The sequence below is a fragment of the Pongo abelii genome, chromosome 19, assembly GCF_028885655.2.
Source record: "Pongo abelii isolate AG06213 chromosome 19, NHGRI_mPonAbe1-v2.0_pri, whole genome shotgun sequence".
In the NCBI taxonomy this organism is placed as follows: domain Eukaryota; kingdom Metazoa; phylum Chordata; class Mammalia; order Primates; family Hominidae; genus Pongo; species Pongo abelii.
The window spans coordinates 38,305,021-38,331,002 of record NC_072004.2 but is presented as its reverse complement, the minus strand read 5'-3'; positions in this window follow the sequence as shown (position 1 = coordinate 38,331,002).

Genomic DNA, 25,982 nt, shown 5'->3' with positions numbered 1-25,982 from the left:
AGGAACGTTCAAGTCTGTGAGTTGAATGCACTCATCACAAAGAAGTTTCTGAGAATGCTTCTGTGTAGTTGTTATTTGAAGACATTTCCTTTTCCAGCATAGGCCTCCAAGCGCTCCAAATAAACACTTGCAGATTCTACAAAAGGAGTGTTTCAAAACTGTTCTATCAAAAGGAAGGTTCAAGTCTGTGAGTTGAATGCACTCATCACACAGAAGTTTCGGAGAATGCTTCCGACTAGTTTTTAGGTGAAGATATTTCATTTCCCAGCATAGGCCTCACAGCGCTCCAAATATACACTAGCAGATTCTACAAAAAGAGTGTTCCAAAACTACTCTTTCAAAAGAAAGGTTCAAGTCTGTGAGTTGAATGCACTCGTCACAAGCAAGTTTCTGAGAATGCTTCTGTCTAGTTTCTATGTGAGGATGTTTCCTTTTCCAGCGTTGGCCTCCAACAGTTCCAAATGTGCACTTGCAGATTCTACAAAAAGAGAGTTTGAAAACTCTTCTATCACAAAGAAGGTTCAACTCTGTGAGTAGAATGCACTCATCACAAAGAAGTTTCTGAGAATGCTTCTGTCTAGTTATTATGTGAAGATATTTCCTTTTCCAGGATAGGCCTCAAAGCGCTCCAAATAAACACTTGCAGATTTTACAAAAGGAGTGTTTCCAAACTGCTCTATCAAAAGCAATGTTCAAGTCTGTGAGTTGAATGCACTCATCACACAGAAGTTTCTGAGAATGCTTCTGTCTAGTTTTTAGGAGAAGATATTTCATTTCCCAGCATAGGCCTCAAAGCGCTCCAATTATCCACTTGCAGATTCTACAAAAAGAGTGTTTCAAAACTGCTCTTTCAAAAGGAAGGTTCAAGTCTGTGAGCTGAATGCACTCATCACAAAGAAGTTTCTGAGAATGCTTCTGTGTAGTTGTTATTTGAAGACATTTCCTTTTCCAGCATAGGCCTCCAAGCGCTCCAAATAAACACTTGCAGATTCCACAAAAGGAGTGTTTCAAAACTGTTCTATCAAAAGGAACGTTCAAGTCTGTGAGTTGAATGCACTCATCACACAGAAGTTTCTGAGAATGCTTCCGTCTAGTTTTTAGGTGAAGATATTTCATTTCCCAGCATAGGCCTCACAGCGCTCCAAATATACACTAGCAGATTCTACAAAAAGAGTGTTCCAAAACTGCTCTTTCAAAAGAAAGGTTCAAGTCTGTGAGTTGAATGCACTCGTCACAAGGAAGTTTCTGAGAATGCTTCTGTCTAGTTTCTATGTGAGGATGTTTCCTTTTCCAGGGTTGGCCTCCAACAGTTCCAAATGTGCACTTGCAGATTCTACAAAAAGAGAGTTTGAAAACTCTTCTATCACAAAGAAGGTTCAGCTCTGTGAGTAGAATGCACTCATCACAAAGAAGTTTCTGAGAATGCTTCTGTCTAGTTATTATGTGAAGATATTTCCTTTTCCAGGATAGGCCTCAAAGCGCTCCAAATAAACACTTGCAGATTTTACAAAAGGAGTGTTTCCAAACTGCTCTATCAAAAGCAGTGTTCAAGTCTGTGAGTTGAATGCACTCATCACACAGAAGTTTCTGAGAATGCTTCTGTCTAGTTTTTAGGAGAAGATATTTCATTTCCCAGCATAGGCCTCAAAGCGCTCCAAATATCCACTTGCAGATTCTACAAAAAGAGTGTTTCAAAACTGCTCTTTCAAAAGGAAGGTTCAAGTCTGTGAGTTGAATGCACTCATCACAAAGAGGTTTCTGAGAATGCTTCTGTGTAGTTGTTATTTGAAGACATTTCCTTTTCCAGCAGAGGCCTCCAAGCGCTCGAAATAAACACTTGCAGATTCTACAAAAGGAGTGTTTCAAAACTGTTCTATCAAAAGGAAGGTTCAAGTCTGTGAGTTGAATGCACTCATCACACAGAAGTTTCGGAGAATGCTTCCGTCTAGTTTTTAGGTGAAGATATTTCATTTCCCAGCATAGGCCTCACAGCGCTCCAAATATACACTAGAAGATTCTAAAAAAAGAGTGTTCCAAAACTGCTCTTTCAAAAGGTAGGTTCAAGTCTGTGAGTTGAATGCACTCATCTCAAAGAAGTTTCTGAGAATGCTTCTGTGTAGTTGGTATTTGAAGACATTTCGTTTTCCAGCAGAGGCCTCCAAGCGCTCGAAATAAACACTTGCAGATTCTACAAAAGGAGTGTTTCAAAACTGTTCTATCAAAAGGAACGTTCAAGTCTGTGAGTTGAATGCACTCATCACACAGAAGTTTCGGAGAATGCTTCCGTCTAGTTTTTAGGTGAAGATATTTCATTTCCCAGCATAGGCCTCACAGCGCTCCAAATATACACTAGCAGATTCTACAAAAAGAGTGTTCCAGAACTGCTCTTTCAAAAGAAAGGTTCAAGTCTGTGAGTTGAATGCACTCGTCACAAGCAAGTTTCTGAGAATGCTTCTGTCTAGTTTCTATGTGAGGATGTTTCCTTTTCCAGCGTTGGCCTCCAACAGTTCCAAATGTGCACTTGCAGATTCTACAAAAAGAGAGTTTGAAAACTCTTCTATCACAAAGAAGGTTCAGCTCTGTGAGTAGAATGCACTCATCACAAAGAAGTTTCTGAGAATGCTTCTGTCTAGTTATTATGTGAAGATATTTCCTTTTCCAGGATAGGCCTCAAAGCGCTCCAAATAAACACTTGCAGATTTTACAAAAGGAGTGTTTCCAAACTGCTCTATCAAAAGCAGTGTTCAAGTCTGTGAGTTGAATGCACTCATCACACAGAAGTTTCTGAGAATGCTTCTGTCTAGTTTTTAGGAGAAGATATTTCATTTCCCAGCATAGGCCTCAAAGCGCTCCAAATATCCACTTGCAGATTCTACAAAAAGAGTGTTTCAAAACTGCTCTTTCAAAAGGAAGGTTCAAGTCTGTGAGTTGAATGCACTCATCACACAGAAGTTTCTGAGAATGCTTCTGTGTAGTTGTTATTTGAAGACATTTCCTTTTCCAGCATAGGCCTCCAAGCGCTCCAAATAAACACTTGCAGATTCTACAAAAGGAGTGTTTCAAAACTGTTGTATCAAAAGGAACGTTCAAGTCTGTGAGTTGAATGCACTCATCACACAGAAGTTTCGGAGAATGCTTCCGTCTAGTTTTTAGGTGAAGATATTTCATTTCCCAGCATATGCCTCACAGCGCTCCAAATATACACTAGCAGATTCTACAAAAAGAGTGTTCCAAAACTGCTCTTTCAAAAGAAAGGTTCAAGTCTGTGAGTTGAATGCACTCGTCACCAGCAAGTTTCTGAGAATGCTTCTGTCTAGTTTCTATGTGAGGATGTTTCCTTTTCCAGCGTTGGCCTCCAACAGTTCCAAATGTGCACTTGCAGATTCTACAAAAAGAGAGTTTGAAAACTCTTCTATCACAAAGAAGGTTCAACTCTGTGAGTAGAATGCACTCATCACAAAGAAGTTTCTGAGAATGCTTCTGTCTAGTTATTATGTGAAGATATTTCCTTTTCCAGGATAGGCCTCAAAGCGCTCCAAATAAACACTTGCAGATTTTACAAAAGGAGTGTTTCCAAACTGCTCTATCAAAAGCAGTGTTCAAGTCTGTGAGTTGAATGCACTCATCACACAGAAGTTTCTGAGAATGCTTCTGTCTAGTTTTTAGGAGAAGATATTTCATTTCCCAGCAGAGGCCTCAAAGCGCTCCAAATATCCACTTGCAGATTCTACAAAAAGAGTGTTTCAAAACTGCTCTTTCAAAAGGAAGGTTCAAGTCTGTGAGTTGAATGCACTCATCACAAAGAAGTTTCTGAGAATGCTTCTGTGTAGTTGTTATTTGAAGACATTTCCTTTTCCAGCAGAGGCCTCCAAGCGCTCGAAATAAACACTTGCAGATTCTACAAAAGGAGTGTTTCAAAACTGTTCTATCAAAAGGAAGGTTCAAGTCTGTGAGTTGAATGCACTCATCACACAGAAGTTTCGGAGAATGCTTACGTCTAGTTTTTAGGTGAAGATATTTCATTTCCCAGCATAGGCCTCACAGCGCTCCAAATATACACTAGCAGATTCTACAAAAAGAGTGTTCCAAAACTGCTCTTTCTAAAGAAAGGTTCAAGTCTGTGAGTTGAATGCACTCGTCACCAGCAAGTTTCTGAGAATGCTTCTGTCTAGTTTCTATGTGAGGATGTTTCCTTTTCCAGCGTTGGCCTCCAACAGTTCCAAATGTGCACTTGCAGATTCTACAAAAAGAGAGTTTGAAAACTCTTCTATCACAAAGAAGGTTCAACTCTGTGAGTAGAATGCACTCATCACAAAGAAGTTTCTGAGAATGCTTCTGTCTAGTTATTATGTGAAGATATTTCCTTTTCCAGGATAGGCCTCAAAGCGCTCCAAATAAACACTTGCAGATTTTACAAAAGGAGTGTTTCCAAACTGCTCTATCAAAAGCAGTGTTCAAGTCTGTGAGTTGAATGCACTCATCACACAGAAGTTTCTGAGAATGCTTCTGTCTAGTTTTTAGGAGAAGATATTTCATTTCCCAGCATAGGCCTCAAAGCGCTCCAAATATCCACTTGCAGATTCTACAAAAAGAGTGTTTCAAAACTGCTCTTTCAAAAGGAAGGTTCAAGTCTGTGAGTTAAATGCACTCATCACAAAGAAGTTTCTGAGAATGCTTCTGTGTAGTTGTTATTTGAAGACATTTCCTTTTCCAGCAGAGGCCTCCAAGCGCTCGAAATAAACACTTGCAGATTCTACAAAAGGAGTGTTTCAAAACTGTTCTATCAAAAGGAAGGTTCAAGTCTGTGAGTTGAATGCACTCATCACACAGAAGTTTCGGAGAATGCTTCCGTCTAGTTTTTAGGTGAAGATATTTCATTTCCAAGCATAGGCCTCACAGCGCTCCAAATATACACTAGCAGATTCTACAAAAAGAGTGTTCCAGAACTGCTCTTTCAAAAGAAAGGTTCAAGTCTGTGAGTTGAATGCACTCGTCACCAGCAAGTTTCTGAGAATGCTTCTGTCTAGTTTCTATGTGAGGATGTTTCCTTTTCCAGCGTTGGCCTCCAACAGTTCCAAATGTGCACTTGCAGATTCTACAAAAAGAGAGTTTGAAAACTCTTCTATCACAAAGAAGGTTCAACTCTGTGAGTAGAATGCACTCATAACAAAGAAGTTTCTGAGAATGCTTCTGTCTAGTTATTATGTGAAGATATTTCCTTTTCCAGGATAGGCCTCAAAGCGCTCCAAATAAACACTTGCAGATTTTACAAAAGGAGTGTTTCCAAACTGCTCTATCAAAAGCAGTGTTCAAGTCTGTGAGTTGAATGCACTCATCACACAGAAGTTTCTGAGAATGCTTCTGTCTAATTTTTAGGAGAAGTTATTTCATTTCCCAGCATAGGCCTCAAAGCGCTCCAAATATCCACTTGCAGATTCTACAAAAAGAGTGTTTCAAAACTGCTCTTTCAAAAGGAAGGTTCAAGTCTGTGAGTTGAATGCACTCATCACACAGAAGTTTCTGAGAATGCTTCTGTGTAGTTGTTATTTGAAGACATTTCCTTTTCCAGCATAGGCCTCCAAGCGCTCGAAATAAACACTTGCAGATTCTACAAAAGGAGTGTTTCAAAACTGTTCTATCAAAAGGAACGTTCAAGTCTGTGAGTTGAATGCACTCATCACAAAGAAGTTTCTGAGAATGCTTCTGTGTAGTTGTTATTTGAAGACATTTCCTTTTCCAGCATAGGCCTCCAAGCGCTCCAAATAAACACTTGCAGATTCTACAAAAGGAGTGTTTCAAAACTGTTCCATCAAAAGGAACGTTCAAGTCTGTGAGTTGAATGCACTCATCACAGAGAAGTTTCTGAGAACGCTTCCGTCTAGTTTTTAGGTGAAGATATTTCATTTCCCAGCATAGGCCTCACAGCGCTCCAAATATACACTAGAAGATTCTACAAAAAGAGTGTTCCAGAACTGCTCTTTCAAAAGAAAGGTTCAAGTCTGTGAGTTGAATGCACTCGTCACAAGCAAGTTTCTGAGAATGCTTCTGTCTAGTTTCTATGTGAGGATGTTTCCTTTTCCAGCGTTGGCCTCCAACAGTTCCAAATGTGCACTTGCAGATTCTACAAAAAGAGAGTTTGAAAACTCTTCTATCACAAAGAAGGTTCAGCTCTGTGAGTAGAATGCACTCATCACAAAGAAGTTTCTGAGAATGCTTCTGTCTAGTTATTATGTGAAGATATTTCCTTTTCCAGGATAGGCCTCAAAGCGCTCCAAATAAACACTTGCAGATTTTACAAAAGGAGTGTTTCCAAACTGCTCTATCAAAAGCAATGTTCAAGTCTGTGAGGTGAATGCACTCATCACACAGAAGTTTCTGAGAATGCTTCTGTCTAGTTTTTAGGAGAAGATATTTCATTTCCCAGCATAGGCCTCAAAGCGCTCCAAATATCCACTTGCAGATTCTACAAAAAGAGTGTTTCAAAACTGCTCTTTCAAAAGGAAGGTTCAAGTCTGTGAGTTGAATGCACTCATCACAAAGAAGTTTCTGAGAATGCTTCTGTGTAGTTGTTATTTGAAGACATTTCCTTTTCCAGCATAGGCCTCCAAGCGCTCCAAATAAACCCTTGCAGATACTACAAAAGGAGTGTTTCCGAACTGCTCTATCAAAAGCAATGTTCTAGTCTGTGAGTTGAATGCACTCATCACACAGAAGTTTCTGAGAATGCTTCTGTCTAGTTTTTAGGAGAAGATATTTCATTTCCCAGCATAGGCCTCAAAGCGCTCCAAATATCCACTTGCAGATTCTACAAAAAGAATGTTTCAAAACTGCTCTTTCAAAAGGAAGGTTCAAGTCTGTGAGTTGAATGCACTCATCACAAAGAAGTTTCTGAGAATGCTTCTGTGTAGTTGTTATTTGAAGACATTTCCTTTTCCAGCATAGGCCTCCAAGCGCTCGAAATAAACACTTGCAGATTCTACAAAAGGAGTGTTTCAAAACTCTTCTATCAAAAGGAAGGTTGAGGTCTGTGAGTTGAATGCACTCATCACAAAGAAGTTTCTGAGAATGCTTCTGTGTAGTTGTTATTTGAAGACATTTCCTTTTCCAGCGTAGGCCTCCAAGCGCTCCAAATAAACACTTGGAGATTCTACAAAAGGAGTGTTTCAAAACTGTTCTATCAAAAGGAAGGTTCAAGTCTGTGAGTTGAATGCACTCATCACACAGAAGTTTCTGAGAATGCTTCCGTCTAGTTCTTAGGTGAAGATATTTCATTTCCCAGCATAGGCCTCACAGCGCTCCAAATATACACTAGCAGATTCTACAAAAAGAGTGTTCCAAAACTGCTCTTTCAAAAGAAAGGTTCAAGTCTGTGAGTTGAATGCACTCGTCACAAGCAAGTTTCTGAGAATGCTTCTGTCTAGTTTCTATGTGAGGATGTTTCCTTCTCCAGCGTTGGCCTCCAACAGTTCCAAATGTGCACTTGCAGATTCTACAAAAAGAGAGTTTGAAAACTCTTCTATCACAAAGAAGGTTCAGCTCTGTGAGTAGAATGCACTCATCACAAAGAAGTTTCTGAGAATGCTTCTGTCTAGTTATTATGTGAAGATATTTCCTTTTCCAGGATAGGCCTCAAAGCGCTCCAAATAAACACTTGCAGATTTTACAAAAGGAGTGTTTCCAAACTGCTCTATCAAAAGCAATGTTCAAGTCTGTGAGTTGAATGCACTCATCACACAGAAGTTTCTGAGAATGCTTCTGTCTAGTTTTTAGGAGAAGATATTTCATTTCCCAGCATAGGCCTCAAAGCGCTCCAAATACCCACTTGCAGATTCTAGAAAAAGAGTGTTTCAAAACTGCTCTTTCAAAAGGAAGGTTCAAGTCTGTGAGTTGAATGAACTCATCACAAAGAAGTTTCTGAGAATGCTTCTGTGTAGTTGTTATTTGAAGACATTTCCTTTTCCAGCATAGCCCTCCAAGCGCTCCAAATAAACACTTGCAGATTCTACAAAAGGAGTGTTTCAAAACTGTTCTATCAAAAGGAACGTTCAAGTCTGTGAGTTGAATGCACTCATCACACAGAAGTTTCGGAGAATGCTTCCGTCTAGTTTTTAGGTGAAGATATTTCATTTCCCAGCATAGGCCTCACAGCGCTCCAAATATTCACTAGCAGATTCTACAAAAAGAGTGTTCCAAAACTGCTCTTTCAAAAGAAAGGTTCAAGTCTGTGAGTTGAATGCACTCGTCACCAGCAAGTTTCTGAGAATGCTTCTGTCTAGTTTCTATGTGAGGATGTTTCCTTTTCCAGCGTTGGCCTCCAACAGTTCAAAATGTGCACTTGCAGATTCTACAAAAAGAGAGTTTGAAAACTCTTCTATCACAAAGAAGGTTCAACTCTGTGAGTAGAATGCACTCATCACAAAGAAGTTTCTGAGAATGCTTCTGTCTAGTTATTATGTGAAGATATTTCCTTTTCCAGGATAGGCCTCAAAGCGCTCCAAATAAACACTTGCAGATTTTACAAAAGGAGTGTTTCCAAACTGCTCTATCAAAAGCAGTGTTCAAGTCTGTGAGTTGAATGCACTCATCACACAGAAGTTTCTGAGAATGCTTCTGTCTAGTTTTTAGGAGAAGATATTTCATTTCCCAGCATAGGCCTCAAAGCGCTCCAAATATCCACTTGCAGATTCTACAAAAAGAGTGTTTCAAAACTGCTCTTTCAAAAGGAAGGTTCAAGTCTGTGAGTTGAATGCACTCATCACAAAGAAGTTTCTGAGAATGCTTCTGTGTAGTTGTTATTTGAAGACATTTCCTTTTCCAGCATAGGCCTCCAAGCACTCCAAATAAACAGTTGCAGATTCTACAAAAGGAGTGTTTCAAAACTGTTCTATCAAAAGGAAGGTTCAAGTCTGTGAGTTGAATGCACTCATCACACAGAAGTTTCGGAGAATGCTTCCGTCTAGTTTTTAGGTGAAGATATTTCATTTCCCAGCATAGGCCTCACAGCGCTCCAAATATACACTAGCAGATTCTACAAAAAGAGTGTTCCAGAACTGCTCTTTCAAAACAAAGGTTCAAGTCTGTGAGTTGAATGCACTCGTCACAAGCAAGTTTCTGAGAATGCTTCTGTCTAGTTTCTATGTGAGGATGTTTCCTTTTCCAGCGTTGGCCTCCAACAGTTCCAAATGTGCACTTGCAGATTCTACAAAAAGAGAGTTTGAAAACTCTTCTATCACAAAGAAGGTTCAGCTCTGTGAGTAGAATGCACTCATCACAAAGAAGTTTCTGAGAATGCTTCTGTCTAGTTATTATGTGAAGATATTTCCTTTTCCAGGATAGGCCTCAAAGCGCTCCAAATAAACACTTGCAGATTTTACAAAAGGAGTGTTTCCAAACTGCTCTATCAAAAGCAATGTTCAAGTCTGTGAGTTGAATGCACTCATCACACAGAAGTTTCTGAGAATGCTTCTGTCTAGTTTTTAGGAGAAGATATTTCATTTCCCAGCATAGGCCTCAAAGCGCTCCAAATATCCACTTGCAGATTCTACAAAAAGAGTGTTTCAAAACTGCTCTTTCAAAAGGAAGGTTCAAGTCTGTGAGTTGAATGCACTCATCACAAAGAAGTTTCTGAGAATGCTTCTGTGTAGTTGTTATTTGAAGACATTTCCTTTTCCAGCATAGGCCTCCAAGCGCTCCAAATAAACACTTGCAGATTCTACAAAAGGAGTGTTTCAAAACTGTTCTATCAAAAGGAACGTTCAAGTCTGTGAGTTGAATGCACTCATCACACAGAAGTTTCGGAGAATGCTTCCGTCTAGTTTTTAGGTGAAGATATTTCATTTCCCAGCATAGGCCTCACAGCGCTCCAAATATACACTAGCAGATTCTACAAAAAGAGTGTTCCAAAACTGCTCTTTCAAAAGAAAGGTTCAAGTCTGTGAGTTGAATGCACTCGTCACCAGCAAGTTTCTGAGAATGCTTCTGTCTAGTTTCTATGTGAGGATGTTTCCTTTTCCAGCGTTGGCCTCCAACAGTTCAAAATGTGCACTTGCAGATTCTACAAAAAGAGAGTTTGAAAACTCTTCTATCACAAAGAAGGTTCAACTCTGTGAGTAGAATGCACTCATCACAAAGAAGTTTCTGAGAATGCTTCTGTCTAGTTATTATGTGAAGATATTTCCTTTTCCAGGATAGGCCTCAAAGCGCTCCAAATAAACACTTGCAGATTTTACAAAAGGAGTGTTTCCAAACTGCTCTATCAAAAGCAGTGTTCAAGTCTGTGAGTTGAATGCACTCATCACACAGAAGTTTCTGAGAATGCTTCTGTCTAATTTTTAGGAGAAGTTATTTCATTTCCCAGCATAGGCATCAAAGCGCTCCAAATATCCACTTGCAGATTCTACAAAAAGAGTGTTTCAAAACTGCTCTTTCAAAAGGAAGGTTCAAGTCTGTGAGTTGAATGCACTCATCACACAGAAGTTTCTGAGAATGCTTCTGTGTAGTTGTTATTTGAAGACATTTCCTTTTCCAGCAGAGGCCTCCAAGCGCTCGAAATAAACACTTGCAGATTCTACAAAAGGAGTGTTTCAAAACTGTTCTATCAAAAGGAAGGTTCAAGACTGTGAGTTGAATGCACTCATCACACAGTAGTTTCGGAGAGTGCTTCCGTCTAGTTTTTAGGTGAAGATATTTCATTTCCCAGCATAGGCCTCACAGCGCTCCAATATACACTAGCAGATTCTACAAAAAGAGTGTTCCAGAACTGCTCTTTCAAAAGAAAGGTTCAAGTCTGTGAGTTGAATGCACTCGTCACAAGCAAGTTTCTGAGAATGCTTCTGTCTAGTTTCTATGTGAGGATGTTTCCTTTTCCAGCGTTGGCCTCCAACAGTTCCAAATGTGCACTTGCAGATTCTACAAAAAGAGAGTTTGAAAACTCTTCTATCACAAAGAAGGTTCAACTCTGTGAGTAGAATGCACTCATCACAAAGAAGTTTCTGAGAATGCTTCTGTCTAGTTATTATGTGAAGATATTTCCTTTTCCAGGATAGGCCTCAAAGCGCTCCAAATAAACACTTGCAGATTTTACAAAAGGAGTGTTTCCAAACTGCTCTATCAAAAGCAGTGTTCAAGTCTGTGAGTTGAATGCACTCATCACAAAGAAGTTTCTGAGAATGCTTCTGTGTAGTTGTTATTTGAAGACATTTCCTTTTCCAGCATAGGCCTCCAAGCGCTCGAAATAAACACTTGCAGATTCTACAAAAGGAGTGTTTCAAAACTGTTCTATGAAAAGGAACGTTCAAGTCTGTGAGTTGAATGCACTCATCACAAAGAAGTTTCTGAGAATGCTTCTGTGTAGTTGTTATTTGAAGACATTTCCTTTTCCAGCATAGGCCTCCAAGCGCTCCAAATAAACACTTACAGATTCTACAAAAGGAGTGTTTCAAAACTGTTCTTTCAAAAGGAACGTTCAAGTCTGTGAGTTGAATGCACTCATCACACAGAAGTTTCGGAGAATGCTTCCGTCTAGTTTTTAGGTGAAGATATTTCATTTCCCAGCATAGGCCTCACAGCGCTCCAAATATACACTAGCAGATTCTACAAAAAGAGTGTTCCAAAACTGCTCTTTCAAAAGAAAGGTTCAAGTCTGTGAGTTGAATGCACTCGTCACCAGCAAGTTTCTGAGAATGCTTCTGTCTAGTTTCTATGTGAGGATGTTTCCTTTTCCAGCGTTGGCCTCCAACACTTCAAAATGTGCACTTGCAGATTCTACAAAAAGAGAGTTTGAAAACTCTTCTATCACAAAGAAGGTTCAACTCTGTGAGTAGAATGCACTCATCACAAAGAAGTTTCTGAGAATGCTTCTGTCTAGTTATTATGTGAAGATATTTCCTTTTCCAGGATAGGCCTCAAAGCGCTCCAAATAAACACTTGCAGATTTTACAAAAGGAGTGTTTCCAAACTGCTCTATCAAAAGCAGTGTTCAAGTCTGTGAGTTGAATGCACTCATCACACAGAAGTTTCTGAGAATGCTTCTGTCTAATTTTTAGGAGAAGTTATTTCATTTCCCAGCATAGGCCTCAAAGCGCTCCAAATATCCACTTGCAGATTCAAAAAAAGAGTGTTTCAAAACTGCTCTTTCAAAAGGAAGGTTCAAGTCTGTGAGTTGAATGCCCTCATCACAAAGAAGTTTCTGAGAATGCTTCTGTGTAGTTGTTATTTGAAGACATTTCCTTTTCCAGCATAGGCCTCCAAGCGCTCGAAATAAACACTTGCAGATTCTACAAAAGGAGTGTTTCAAAACTGTTCTATCAAAAGGAAGGTTCAAGTCTGTGAGTTGAATGCACTCATCACACAGAAGTTTCGGAGAATGCTTCCGTCTAGTTTTTAGGTGAAGATATTTCATTTCCCAGCATAGGCCTCACAGCGCTCCAAATATACACTAGCAGATTCTACAAAAAGAGTGTTCCAGAACTGCTCTTTCAAAAGAAAGGTTCAAGTCTGTGAGTTGAATGCACTCGTCACAAGCAAGTTTCTGAGAATGCTTCTGTCTAGTTTCTATGTGAGGATGTTTCCTTTTCCAGCGTTGGCCTCTAACAGTTCCAAATGTGCACTTGCAGATTCTACAAAAAGAGAGTTTGAAAACTCTTCTATCACAAAGAAGGTTCAGCTCTGTGAGTAGAATGCACTCATCACAAAGAAGTTTCTGAGAATGCTTCTGTCTAGTTATTATGTGAAGATATTTCCTTTTCCAGGATAGGCCTCAAAGCGCTCCAAATAAACACTTGCAGATTTTACAAAAGGAGTGTTTCCAAACTGCTCTATCAAAAGCAATGTTCAAGTCTGTGAGGTGAATGCACTCATCACACAGAAGTTTCTGAGAATGCTTCTGTCTAGTTTTTAGGAGAAGATATTTCATTTCCCAGCATAGGCCTCAAAGCGCTCCAAATATCCACTTGCAGATTCTACAAAAAGAGTGTTTCAAAACTGCTCTTTCAAAAGGAAGGTTCAAGTCTGTGAGTTGAATGCACTCATCACAAAGAAGTTTCTGAGAATGCTTCTGTGTAGTTGTTATTTGAAGACATTTCCTTTTCCAGCATAGGCCCCCAAGCGCTCCAAATAAACCCTTGCAGATACTACAAAAGGAGTGTTTCCGAACTGCTCTATCAAAAGCAATGTTCTAGTCTGTGAGTTGAATGCACTCATCACACAGAAGTTTCTGAGAATGCTTCTGTCTAGTTTTTAGGAGAAGATATTTCATTTCCCAGCATAGGCCTCAAAGCGCTCCAAATATCCACTTGCAGATTCTACACAAAGAATGTTTCAAAACTGCTCTTTCAAAAGGAAGGTTCAAGTCTGTGAGTTGAATGCACTCATCACAAAGAAGTTTCTGAGAATGCTTCTGTGTAGTTGTTATTTGAAGACATTTCCTTTTCCAGCAGAGGCCTCCAAGCGCTCGAAATAAACACTTGCAGATTCTACAAAAGGAGTGTTTCAAAACTGTTCTATCAAAAGGAACGTTCAAGTCTGTGAGTTGAATGCACTCATCACACAGAAGTTTCGGAGAATGCTTCCGTCTAGTTTTTAGGTGAAGATATTTCATTTCCAAGCATAGGCCTCACAGCGCTCCAAATATACACTAGCAGATTCTACAAAAAGAGTGTTCCAGAACTGCTCTTTCAAAAGAAAGGTTCAAGTCTGTGAGTTGAATGCACTCGTCACAAGCAAGTTTCTGAGAATGCTTCTGTCTAGTTTCTATGTGAGGATGTTTCCTTTTCCAGCGTTGGCCTACAACAGTTCCAAATGTGCACTTGCAGATTCTACAAAAAGAGAGTTTGAAAACTCTTCTATCACAAAGAAGGTCCAACTCTGTGAGTAGAATGCACTCATCAGAAAGAAGTTTCTGAGAATGCTTCTGTCTAGTTATTATGTGAAGATATTTCCTTTTCCAGGATAGGCCTCAAAGCGCTCCAAATAAACACTTGCAGATTTTACAAAAGGAGTGTTTCCAAACTGCTCTATCAAAAGCAGTGTTCAAGTCTGTGAGTTGAATGCACTCGTCACACAGAAGTTTCTGAGAATGCTTCTGTCTAGTTTTTAGGAGAAGATATTTCATTTCCCAGCATAGGCCTCAAAGCGCTCCAAATATCCACTTGCAGATTCTACAAAAAGAGTGTTTCAAAACTGCTCTTTCAAAAGGAAGGTTCAAGTCTGTGAGTTGAATGCACTCATCACAAAGAAGTTTCTGAGAATGCTTCTGTGTAGTTGTTATTTGAAGACATTTCCTTTTCCAGCATAGGCCTCCAAGCGCTCGAAATAAACACTTGCAGATTCTACAAAAGGAGTGTTTCAAAACTGTTCTATCAAAAGGAAGGTTCAGGTCTGTGAGTTGAATGCACTCATCACAAAGAAGTTTCTGAGAATGCTTCTGTGTAGTTGTTATTTGAAGACATTTCCTTTTCCAGCGTAGGCCTCCAAGCGCTCCAAATAAACACTTGCAGATTCTACAAAAGGAGTGTTTCAAAACTGTTCTATCAAAAGGAACGTTCAAGTCTGTGAGTTGAATGCACTCATCACACAGAAGTTTCTGAGAATGCTTCCGTCTAGTTCTTAGGTGAAGATATTTCATTTCCCAGCATAGGCCTCACAGCGCTCCAAATATACACTAGCAGATTCTACAAAAAGAGTGTTCCAAAACTGCTCTTTCAAAAGAAAGGTTCAAGTCTGTGAGTTGAATGCACTCGTCACAAGCAAGTTTCTGAGAATGCTTCTGTCTAGTTTCTATGTGAGGATGTTTCCTTCTCCAGCGTTGGCCTCCAACAGTTCCAAATGTGCACTTGCAGATTCTACAAAAAGAGAGTTTGAAAACTCTTCTATCACAAAGAAGGTTCAGCTCTGTGAGTAGAATGCACTCATCACAAAGAAGTTTCTGAGAATGCTTCTGTCTAGTTATTATGTGAAGATATTTCCTTTTCCAGGATAGGCCTCAAAGCGCTCCAAATAAACACTTGCAGATTTTGCAAAAGGAGTGTTTCCAAACTGCTCTATCAAAAGCAATGTTCAAGTCTGTGAGTTGAATGCACTCATCACACAGAAGTTTCTGAGAATGCTTCTGTCTAGTTTTTAGGAGAAGATATTTCATTTCCCAGCATAGGCCTCAAAGCGCTCCAAATACCCACTTGCAGATTCTAGAAAAAGAGTGTTTCAAAACTGCTCTTTCAAAAGGAAGGTTCAAGTCTGTGAGTTGAATGCACTCATCACAAAGAAGTTTCTGAGAATGCTTCTGTGTAGTTGTTATTTGAAGACATTTCCTTTTCCAGCATAGCCCTCCAAGCGCTCCAAATAAACACTTGCAGATTCTACAAAAGGAGTGTTTCAAAACTGTTCTATCAAAAGGAACGTTCAAGTCTGTGAGTTGAATGCACTCATCACACAGAAGTTTCGGAGAATGCTTCCGTCTAGTTTTTAGGTGAAGATATTTCATTTCCCAGCATAGGCCTCACAGCGCTCCAAATATTCACTAGCAGATTCTACAAAAAGAGTGTTCCAAAACTGCTCTTTCAAAAGAAAGGTTCAAGTCTGTGAGTTGAATGCACTCGTCACCAGCAAGTTTCTGAGAATGCTTCTGTCTAGTTTCTATGTGAGGATGTTTCCTTTTCCAGCGTTGGCCTCCAACAGTTCAAAATGTGCACTTGCAGATTCTACAAAAAGAGAGTTTGAAAACTCTTCTATCACAAAGAAGGTTCAACTCTGTGAGTAGAATGCACTCATCACAAAGAAGTTTCTGAGAATGCTTCTGTCTAGTTATTATGTGAAGATATTTCCTTTTCCAGGATAGGCCTCAAAGCGCTCCAAATAAACACTTGCAGATTTTACAAAAGGAGTGTTTCCAAACTGCTCTATCAAAAGCAGTGTTCAAGTCTGTGAGTTGAATGCACTCATCACACAGAAGTTTCTGAGAATGCTTCTGTCTAGTTTTTAGGAGAAGATATTTCATTTCCCAGCATAGGCCTCAAAGCGCTCCAAATATCCACTTGCAGATTCTACAAAAAGAGTGTTTCAAAACTGCCCTTTCAAAAGGAAGGTTCAAGTCTGTGAGTTGAATGCACTCATCACAAAGAAGTTTCTGAGAATGCTTCTGTGTAGTTGTTATTTGAAGACATTTCCTTTTCCAGCATAGGCCTCCAAGCGCTCGAAATAAACACTTGCAGATTCTACAAAAGGAGTGTTTCAAAACTGTTCTATCAAAAGGAAGGTTCAAGTCTGTGAGTTGAATGCACTCATCACAAAGAAGTTTCTGAGAATGCTTCTGTGTAGTTGTTATTTGAAGACATTTCCTTTTCCAGCGTAGGCCTCCAAGCGCTCCAAATAAACACTTGCAGATTCTACAAAAGGAGTGTTTCAAAACTGTTCTATCAAAAGGAACGTTCAAGTCTGTGAGTTGAACGCACTCATCACACAGAAGTTTCGGAGAATGCTTCCGTCTAGTTTTTAGGTGAAGATATTTCATTTCCCAGCATAGGCCTCACAGCGCTCCAAATATACACTAGCAGATTCTACAAAAAGAGTGTTCCAAAACTGCTCTTTCAAAAGAAAGGTTCAAGTCTGTGAGTTGAATGCACTCGTCACCAGCAAGTTTCTGAGAATGCTTCTGTCTAGTTTCTATGTGAGGATGTTTCCTTTTCCAGCGTTGGCCTCCAACAGTTCCAAATGTGCACTTGCAGATTCTACAAAAAGAGAGTTTGAAAACTCTTCTATCACAAAGAAGGTTCAACTCTGTGAGTAGAATGCACTCATCACAAAGAAGTTTCTGAGAATGCTTCTGTCTAGTTATTATGTGAAGATATTTCCTTTTCCAGGATAGGCCTCAAAGCGCTCCAAATAAACACTTGCAGATTTTACAAAAGGAGTGTTTCCAAACTGCTCTATCAAAAGCAGTGTTCAAGTCTGTGAGTTGAATGCACTCATCACACAGAAGTTTCTGAGAATGCTTCTGTCTAGTTTTTAGGAGAAGATATTTCATTTCCCAGCATAGGCCTCAAAGCGCTCCAAATATCCACTTGCAGATTCTACAAAAAGAGTGTTTCAAAACTGCTCTTTCAAAAGGAAGGTTCAAGTCTGTGAGTTGAATGCACTCATCACAAAGAAGTTTCTGAGGATGCTTCTGTGTAGTTGTTATTTGAAGACATTTCCTTTTCCAGCATAGGCCTCCAAGCGCTCCAAATAAACACTTGCAGATTCTACAAAAGGAGTGTTTCCAAACTGCTCTATCAAAAGCAATGTTCAAGTCTGTGAGTTGAATGCACTCATCACACAGAAGTTTCTGAGAATGCTTCTGTCTAGTTTTTAGGAGAAGATATTTCATTTCCCAGCATAGGCCTCAAAGCGCTCCAAATATCCACTTGCAGATTCTACAAAAAGAGTGTTTCAAAATTGCTCTTTCAAAAGGAAGGTTCAAGTCTGTGAGTTGAATGCACTCATCACAAAGAAGTTTCTGAGAATGCTTCCGTCTAGTTCTTAGGTGAAGATATTTCATTTCCCAGCATAGGCCTCACAGCGCTCCAAATATACACTAGCAGATTCTACAAAAAGAGTGTTCCAAAACTGCTCTTTCAAAAGAAAGGTTCAAGTCTGTGAGTTGAATGCACTCGTCACAAGCAAGTTTCTGAGAATGCTTCTGTCTAGTTTCTATGTGAGGATGTTTCCTTTTCCAGCGTTGGCCTCCAACAGTTCCAAATGTGCACTTGCAGATTCTACAAAAAGAGAGTTTGAAAACTCTTCTATCACAAAGAAGGTTCAGCTCTGTGAGTAGAATGCACTCGTCACAAAGAAGTTTCTGAGAATGCTTCTGTCTAGTTATTATGTGAAGATATTTCCTTTTCCAGGATAGGCCTCAAAGCGCTCCAAATAAACACTTGCAGATTTTACAAAAGGAGTGTTTCCAAACTGCTCTATCAAAAGCAGTGTTCAAGTCTGTGAGTTGAATGCACTCATCACACAGAAGTTTCTGAGAATGCTTCTGTCTAGTTTTTAGGAGAAGATATTTCATTTCCCAGCATAGGCCTCAAAGCGCTCCAAATATCCACTTGCAGATTCTACAAAAAGAGTGTTTCAAAACTGCTCTTTCAAAAGGAAGGTTCAAGTCTGTGAGTTGAATGCACTCATCACAAAGAAGTTTCTGAGAATGCTTCTGTGTAGTTGTTATTTGAAGACATTTCCTTTTCCAGCAGAGGCCTCCAAGCGCTCGAAATAAACACTTGCAGATTCTACAAAAGGAGTGTTTCAAAACTGTTCTATCAAAAGGAACGTTCAAGTCTGTGAGTTGAATGCACTCATCACACAGAAGTTTCGGAGAATGCTTCCGTCTAGTTTTTAGGTGAAGATATTTCATTTCCCAGCATAGGCCTCACAGCGCTCCAAATATACACTAGCAGATTCTACAAAAAGAGTGTTCCAAAACTGCTCTTTCTAAAGAAAGGTTCAAGTCTGTGAGTTGAATGCACTCGTCACCAGCAAGTTTCTGAGAATGCTTCTGTCTAGTTTCTATGTGAGGATGTTTCCTTTTCCAGCGTTGGCCTCCAACAGTTCCAAATGTGCACTTGCAGATTCTACAAAAAGAGAGTTTGAAAACTCTTCTATCACAAAGAAGGTTCAACTCTGTGAGTAGAATGCACTCATCACAAAGAAGTTTCTGAGAATGCTTCTGTCTAGTTATTATGTGAAGATATTTCCTTTTCCAGGATAGGCCTCAAAGCGCTCCAAATAAACACTTGCAGATTTTACAAAAGGAGTGTTTCCAAACTGCTCTATCAAAAGCAATGTTCAAGTCGGTGAGTTGAATGCACTCATCACACAGAAGTTTCTGAGAATGCTTCTGTCTAGTTTTTAGGAGAAGATATTTCATTTCCCAGCATAGGATTCAAATCGCTCCAAATATCCACTTGCAGATTCTACAAAAAGAGTGTTTCAAAACTGCTCTTTCAAAAGGAAGGTTCAAGTCTGTGAGTTGAATGCACTCATCACCAAGAAGTTTCTGAGAATGCTTCTGTGTAGTTGTTATTTGAAGACATTTCCTTTTCCAGCATAGGCCTCCAAGCGCTCCAAATAAACACTTGCAGATTCTACAAAAGGAGTGTTTCAAAACTGTTCTATCAAAAGGAACGTTCAAGTCTGTGAGTTGAATACACTCATCACACAGAAGTTTCGGAGAATGCTTCCGTCTAGTTTTTAGGTGAAGATATTTCATTTCCCAGCATAGGCCTCACAGCGCTCCAAATATACACTAGCAGATTCTACAAAAAGAGTGTTCCAAAACTGCTCTTTCAAAAGAAAGGTTCAAGTCTGTGAGTTGAATGCACTCGTCACCAGCAAGTTTCTGAGAATGCTTCTGTCTAGTTTCTATGTGAGGATGTTTCCTTTTCCAGCGTTGGCCTCCAACAGTTCCAAATGTGCACTTGCAGATTCTACAAAAAGAGAGTTTGAAAACACTTCTATCACAAAGAAGGTTCAACTCTGTGAGTAGAATGCACTCATCACAAAGAAGTTTCTGAGAATGCTTCTGTCTAGTTATTATGTGAAGATATTTCCTTTTCCAGGATAGGCCTCAAAGCGCTCCAAATAAACACTTGCAGATTTTACAAAAGGAGTGTTTCCAAACTGCTCTATCAAAAGCAGTGTTCAAGTCTGTGAGTTGAATGCACTCATCACACAGAAGTTTCTGAGAATGCTTCTGTCTAATTTTTAGGAGAAGTTATTTCATTTCCCAGCATAGGCCTCAAAGCGCTCCAAATATCCACTTGCAGATTCTACAAAAAGAGTGTTTCAAAACTGCTCTTTCAAAAGGAAGGTTCAAGTCTGTGAGTTGAATGCACTCATCACCAAGAAGTTTCTGAGAATGCTTCTGTGTAGTTGTTATTTGAAGACATTTCCTTTTCCAGCATAGGCCTCCAAGCGCTCCAAATAAACACTTGCAGATTCTACAAAAGGAGTGTTTCAAAACTGTTCTATCAAAAGGAAGGTTCAAGTCTGTGAGTTGAATGCACTCATCACACAGAAGTTTCGGAGAATGCTTCCGACTAGTTTTTAGGTGAAGATATTTCATTTCCCAGCATAGGCCTCACAGCGCTCCAAATATACACTAGCAGATTCTTCAAAAAGAGTGTTCCAAAACTACTCTTTCAAAAGAAAGGTTCAAGTCTGTGAGTTGAATGCACTCGTCACAAGCAAGTTTCTGAGAATGCTTCTGTCTAGTTTCTATGTGAGGATGTTTCCTTTTCCAGCGTTGGCCTCCAACAGTTCCAAATGTGCACTTGCAGATTCTACAAAAAGAGAGTTTGAAAACTCTTCTATCACAAAGAAGGTTCAACTCTGTGAGTAGAATGCACTCATCACAAAGAAGTTTCTGAGAATGCTTCTGTCTAGTTATTATGTGAAGATATTTCCTTTTCCAGGATAGGCCTCAAAGCGCTCCAAATAAACACTTGCAGATTTTACAAAAGGAGTGTTTCCAAACTGCTCTATCAAAAGCAATGTTCAAGTCTGTGAGTTGAATGCACTCATCACACAGAAGTTTCTGAGAATGCTTCTGTCTAGTTTTTAGGAGAAGATATTTCATTTCCCAGCATAGGCCTCAAAGCGCTCCAATTATCCACTTGCAGATTCTACAAAAAGAGTGTTTCAAAACTGCTCTTTCAAAAGGAAGGTTCAAGTCTGTGAGCTGAATGCACTCATCACAAAGAAGTTTCTGAGAATGCTTCTGTGTAGTTGTTATTTGAAGACATTTCCTTTTCCAGCATAGGCCTCCAAGCGCTCCAAATAAACACTTGCAGATTCTACAAAAGGAGTGTTTCAAAACTGTTCTATCAAAAGGAACGTTCAAGTCTGTGAGTTGAATGCACTCATCACACAGAAGTTTCTGAGAATGCTTCCGTCTAGTTTTTAGGTGAAGATATTTCATTTCCCAGCATAGGCCTCACAGCGCTCCAAATATACACTAGCAGATTCTACAAAAAGAGTGTTCCAAAACTGCTCTTTCAAAAGAAAGGTTCAAGTCTGTGAGTTGAATGCACTCGTCACAAGCAAGTTTCTGAGAATGCTTCTGTCTAGTTTCTATGTGAGGATGTTTCCTTTTCCAGGGTTGGCCTCCAACAGTTCCAAATGTGCACTTGCAGATTCTACAAAAAGAGAGTTTGAAAACTCTTCTATCACAAAGAAGGTTCAGCTCTGTGAGTAGAATGCACTCATCACAAAGAAGTTTCTGAGAATGCTTCTGTCTAGTTATTATGTGAAGATATTTCCTTTTCCAGGATAGGCCTCAAAGCGCTCCAAATAAACACTTGCAGATTTTACAAAAGGAGTGTTTCCAAACTGCTCTATCAAAAGCAGTGTTCAAGTCTGTGAGTTGAATGCACTCATCACACAGAAGTTTCTGAGAATGCTTCTGTCTAGTTTTTAGGAGAAGATATTTCATTTCCCAGCATAGGCCTCAAAGCGCTCCAAATATCCACTTGCAGATTCTACAAAAAGAGTGTTTCAAAACTGCTCTTTCAAAAGGAAGGTTCAAATCTGTGAGTTGAATGCACTCATCACAAAGAAGTTTCCGAGAATGCTTCTGTGTAGTTGTTATTTGAAGACATTTCCTTTTCCAGCAGAGGCCTCCAAGCGCTCGAAATAAACACTTGCAGATTCTACAAAAGGAGTGTTTCAAAACTGTTCTATCAAAAGGAAGGTTCAAGTCTGTGAGTTGAATGCACTCATCACACAGAAGTTTCGGAGAATGCTTCCGTCTAGTTTTTAGGTGAAGATATTTCATTTCCCAGCATAGGCCTCACAGCGCTCCAAATATACACTAGAAGATTCTAAAAAAAGAGTGTTCCAAAACTGCTCTTTCAAAAGGAAGGTTCAAGTCTGTGAGTTGAATGCACTCATCACAAAGAAGTTTCTGAGAATGCTTCTGTGTAGTTGGTTTTTGAAGACATTTCCTTTTCCAGCAGAGGCCTCCAAGCGCTCGAAATAAACACTTGCAGATTCTACAAAAGGAGTGTTTCAAAACTGTTCTATCAAAAGGAAGGTTCAAGTCTGTGAGTTGAATGCACTCATCACACAGAAGTTTCGGAGAATGCTTCCGTCTAGTTTTTAGGTGAAGATATTTCATTTCCCAGCATAGGCCTCACAGCGCTCCAAATATACACTAGCAGATTCTACAAAAAGAGTGTTCCAGAACTGCTCTTTCAAAAGAAAGGTTCAATTCTGTGAGTTGAATGCACTCGTCACCAGCAAGTTTCTGAGAATGCTTCTGTCTAGTTTCTATGTGAGGATGTTTCCTTTTCCAGCGTTGGCCTCCAACAGTTCCAAATGTGCACTTGCAGATTCTACAAAAAGAGAGTTTGAAAACTCTTCTATCACAAAGAAGGTTCAACTCTGTGAGTAGAATGCACTCATCACAAAGAAGTTTCTGAGAATGCTTCTGTCTAGTTATTATGTGAAGATATTTCCTTTTCCAGGATAGGCCTCAAAGCGCTCCAAATAAACACTTGCAGATTTTACAAAAGGAGTGTTTCCAAACTGCTCTATCAAAAGCAGTGTTCAAGTCTGTGAGTTGAATGCACTCATCACACAGAAGTTTCTGAGAATGCTTCTGTCTAGTTTTTAGGAGAAGATATTTCATTTCCCAGCATAGGCCTCAAAGCGCTCCAAATATCCACTTGCAGATTCTACAAAAAGAGTGTTTCAAAACTGCTCTTTCAAAAGGAAGGTTCAAGTCTGTGAGTTGAATGCACTCATCACAAAGAAGTTTCTGAGAATGCTTCTGTGTAGTTGTTATTTGAAGACATTTCCTTTTCCAGCAGAGGCCTCCAAGCGCTCGAAATAAACACTTGCAGATTCTACAAAAGGAGTGTTTCAAAACTGTTCTATCAAAAGGAAGGTTCAAGTCTGTGAGTTGAATGCACTCATCACACAGAAGTTTCGGAGAATGCTTCCGTCTAGTTTTTAGGTGAAGATATTTCATTTCCCAGCATAGGCCTCACAGCGCTCCAAATATACACTAGCAGATTCTACAAAAAGAGTGTTCCAAAACTGCTCTTTCAAAAGAAAGGTTCAAGTCTGTGAGTTGAATGCACTCGTCACCAGCAAGTTTCTGAGAATGCTTCTGTCTAGTTTCTATGTGAGGATGTTTCCTTTTCCAGCGTTGGCCTCCAACAGTTCCAAATGTGCACTTGCAGATTCTACAAAAAGAGAGTTTGAAAACTCTTCTATCACATAGAAGGTTCAACTCTGTGAGTAGAATGCACTCATCACAAAGAAGTTTCTGAGAATGCTTCTGTCTAGTTATTATGTGAAGATATTTCCTTTTCCAGGATAGGCCTCAAAGCGCTCCAAATAAACACTTGCAGATTTTACAAAAGGAGTGTTTCCAAACTGCTCTATCAAAAGCAGTGTTCAAGTCTGTGAGTTGAATGCACTCATCACACAGAAGTTTCTGAGAATGCTTCTGTCTAATTTTTAGGAGAAGTTATTTCATTTCCCAGCATAGGCCTCAAAGCGCTCCAAATATCCACTTGCAGATTCTACAAAAAGAGTGTTTCAAAACTGCTCTTTCAAAAGGAAGGTTCAAGTCTGTGAGTTGAATGCACTCATCACACAGAAGTTTCTGAGAATGCTTCTGTGTAGTTGTTATTTGAAGACATTTCCTTTTCCAGCATAGGCCTCCAAGCGCTCGAAATAAACACTTGCAGATTCTACAAAAGGAGTGTTTCAAAACTGTTCTATCAAAAGGAACGTTCAAGTCTGTGAGTTGAATGCACTCATCACAAAGAAGTTTCTGAGAATGCTTCTGTGTAGTTGTTATTTGAAGACATTTCCTTTTCCAGCATAGGCCTCCAAGCGCTCCAAATAAACACTTGCAGATTCTACAAAAGGAGTGTTTCAAAACTGCTCTATCAAAAGGAACGTTCAAGTCTGTGAGTTGAATGCACTCATCACAGAGAAGTTTCTGAGAATGCTTCCGTCTAGTTTTTAGGTGAAGATATTTCATTTCCCAGCATAGGCCTCACAGCGCTCCAAATATACACTAGAAGATTCTACAAAAAGAGTGTTCCAGAACTGCTCTTTCAAAACAAAGGTTCAAGTCTGTGAGTTGAATGCACTCGTCACAAGCAAGTTTCTGAGAATGCTTCTGTCTAGTTTCTATGTGAGGATGTTTCCTTTTCCAGCGTTGGCCTCCAACAGTTCCAAATGTGCACTTGCAGATTCTACAAAAAGAGAGTTTGAAAACTCTTCTATCACAAAGAAGGTTCAGCTCTGTGAGTAGAATGCACTCATCACAAAGAAGTTTCTGAGAATGCTTCTGTCTAGTTATTATGTGAAGATATTTCCTTTTCCAGGATAGGCCTCAAAGCGCTCCAAATAAACACTTGCAGATTTTACAAAAGGAGTGTTTCCAAACTGCTCTATCAAAAGCAATGTTCAAGTCTGTGAGGTGAATGCACTCATCACACAGAAGTTTCTGAGAATGCTTCTGTCTAGTTTTTAGGAGAAGATATTTCATTTCCCAGCATAGGCCTCAAAGCGCTCCAAATATCCACTTGCAGATTCTACAAAAAGAGTGTTTCAAAACTGCTCTTTCAAAAGGAAGGTTCAAGTCTGTGAGTTGAATGCACTCATCACAAAGAAGTTTCTGAGAATGCTTCTGTGTAGTTGTTATATGAAGACATTTCCTTTTCCAGCATAGGCCTCCAAGCGCTCCAAATAAACCCTTGCAGATACTACAAAAGGAGTGTTTCCGAACTGCTCTATCAAAAGCAATGTTCTAGTCTGTGAGTTGAATGCACTCATCACACAGAAGTTTCTGAGAAAGCTTCTGTCTAGTTTTTAGGAGAAGATATTTCATTTCCCAGCATAGGCCTCAAAGCGCTCCAAATATCCACTTGCAGATTCTACAAAAAGAATGTTTCAAAACTGCTCTTTCAAAAGGAAGGTTCAAGTCTGTGAGTTGAATGCACTCATCACAAAGAAGTTTCTGAGAATGCTTCTGTGTAGTTGTTATTTGAAGACATTTCCTTTTCCAGCATAGGCCTCCAAGCGCTCGAAATAAACACTTGCAGATTCTACAAAAGGAGTGTTTCAAAACTGTTCTATCAAAAGGAAGGTTGAGGTCTGTGAGTTGAATGCACTCATCACAAAGAAGTTTCTGAGAATGCTTCTGTGTAGTTGTTATTTGAAGACATTTCCTTTTCCAGCGTAGGCCTCCAAGCGCTCCAAATAAACACTTGGAGATTCTACAAAAGGAGTGTTTCAAAACTGTTCTATCAAAAGGAACGTTCAAGTCTGTGAGTTGAATGCACTCATCACACAGAAGTTTCGGAGAATGCTTCCGTCTAGTTCTTAGGTGAAGATATTTCATTTCCCAGCATAGGCCTCACAGCGCTCCAAATATACACTAGCAGATTCTACAAAAAGAGTGTTCCAAAACTGCTCTTTCAAAAGAAAGGTTCAAGTCTGTGAGTTGAATGCACTCGTCACAAGCAAGTTTCTGAGAATGCTTCTGTCTAGTTTCTATGTGAGGATGTTTCCTTCTCCAGCGTTGGCCTCCAACAGTTCCAAATGTGCACTTGCAGATTCTACAAAAAGAGAGTTTGAAAACTCTTCTATCACAAAGAAGGTTCAGCTCTGTGAGTAGAATGCACTCATCACAAAGAAGTTTCTGAGAATGCTTCTGTCTAGTTATTATGTGAAGATATTTCCTTTTCCAGGATAGGCCTCAAAGCGCTCCAAATAAACACTTGCAGATTTTACAAAAGGAGTGTTTCCAAACTGCTCTATCAAAAGCAATGTTCAAGTCTGTGAGTTGAATGCACTCATCACACAGAAGTTTCTGAGAATGCTTCTGTCTAGTTTTTAGGAGAAGATATTTCATTTCCCAGCATAGGCCTCAAAGCGCTCCAAATATCCACTTGCAGATTCTAGAAAAAGAGTGTTTCAAAACTGCT